Here is a 1,098-nt window from a genome sequence, read left to right as displayed (position 1 = left end):
CTCAGTGTGGGCATCTTCACAAGTTTCAGGTCACAAATAATTCCTAAAAAGTTTTTAATTTCAATAAAATTTGTTGGGAACCATTTAAATTGTTCATTTGTCGCTGAATCGTTTAGTGTTTGATCAGCATATCTATTGGTCTCTTCAACCATCATGGTAAAAATTTCTTTATCTACAAGTTGGGAAAAAATTTGAAAAGGAGACCGCCCCAACATAAATGACTCTCAAATCCTCTGGTACCCTTGACGATACCTTTAGTTAAATACCTTTTGTAGGACGAGAGGAGTATCACGTTTCACTCACAGTAACCACTTCCTCCTCTTGAGGAATGGGTAAAACGACTGCATTATGTTTGAGGACCAACGATTCGGATAACGAATTGTCCTCATCTTCATCATAATTCGGATTATCGGAGAGATTGTCTGAGGAATATAACTTATCTATTAAGTAACATAGTGAGGAAGTCTTGACTATCACTAGACTCACTAGAGACTTGTTTGTAAGTGCCAATCGAACAAGAAGATTCGGACGCAAAAACACATTCTGAGACAAAATAAAAACAGAGAACAGAGACACATGAACAGGTGGGCTACAAGTTGGTAAATGAGTGAGACCCTTTCCCCACCACATCCTCTTGGCGTCTGTAGTTCACAGACACTGTATAGGCTGTTCCTTTTATTCCCAGAAATCCCCCACCCTCTACCGAGTGGTGACCAACCCAAATCATTTTCCTAAACAAAACACTTCAGCGGGCATATATGCCCACTAGTAACTTCCTCATGGGACCTCAAGAGGACGCAAACGCCTGCTTCATTAATTAATTGAATTTTTTTAATATCGTGTGTTTATTGAGTCAAATAGCTGAAAATAATGTTTAGGGCAGTGGAACCAAAATAGCATGTTTTGGTCAGTCCCAGGTTGGAACCACTGAAGCAGTCTTATACGCCCCCTTAGGTCCACAAGACAATGTGCTCCTAACAGGCATGGTCTTTAAATGTTAAATTTCTCATCAGTATGACAAGCCATTATATATTTTTGGTTTTTCAAATCTCCAGATTGTAATGATTTATAACTACAGCAAGGACTATTCACCTGTGT

General features: G+C 39.0%; 1 protein-coding gene across 3 annotated transcripts in view; it reads right to left on the bottom strand.

The window, feature by feature from the left end:
- LOC136797121 (uncharacterized) overlaps window positions 1–1,098 on the bottom strand; it is a 14,970-nt gene that overhangs the window by 5,805 nt on the left and 8,067 nt on the right. The gene's annotated exons all lie outside the window — the stretch shown is intronic.

Source organism: Halyomorpha halys, unplaced genomic scaffold (genome assembly GCF_000696795.3).
Source record: "Halyomorpha halys isolate HHAL.00 unplaced genomic scaffold, Hhal_1.1 Scaffold2717.1, whole genome shotgun sequence".
Taxonomy (NCBI): Eukaryota; Metazoa; Arthropoda; class Insecta; order Hemiptera; family Pentatomidae; genus Halyomorpha; species Halyomorpha halys.
The sequence above is the reverse complement of the archived record's forward strand: the minus strand, read 5'-3'. Positions and strand labels throughout refer to the sequence as shown.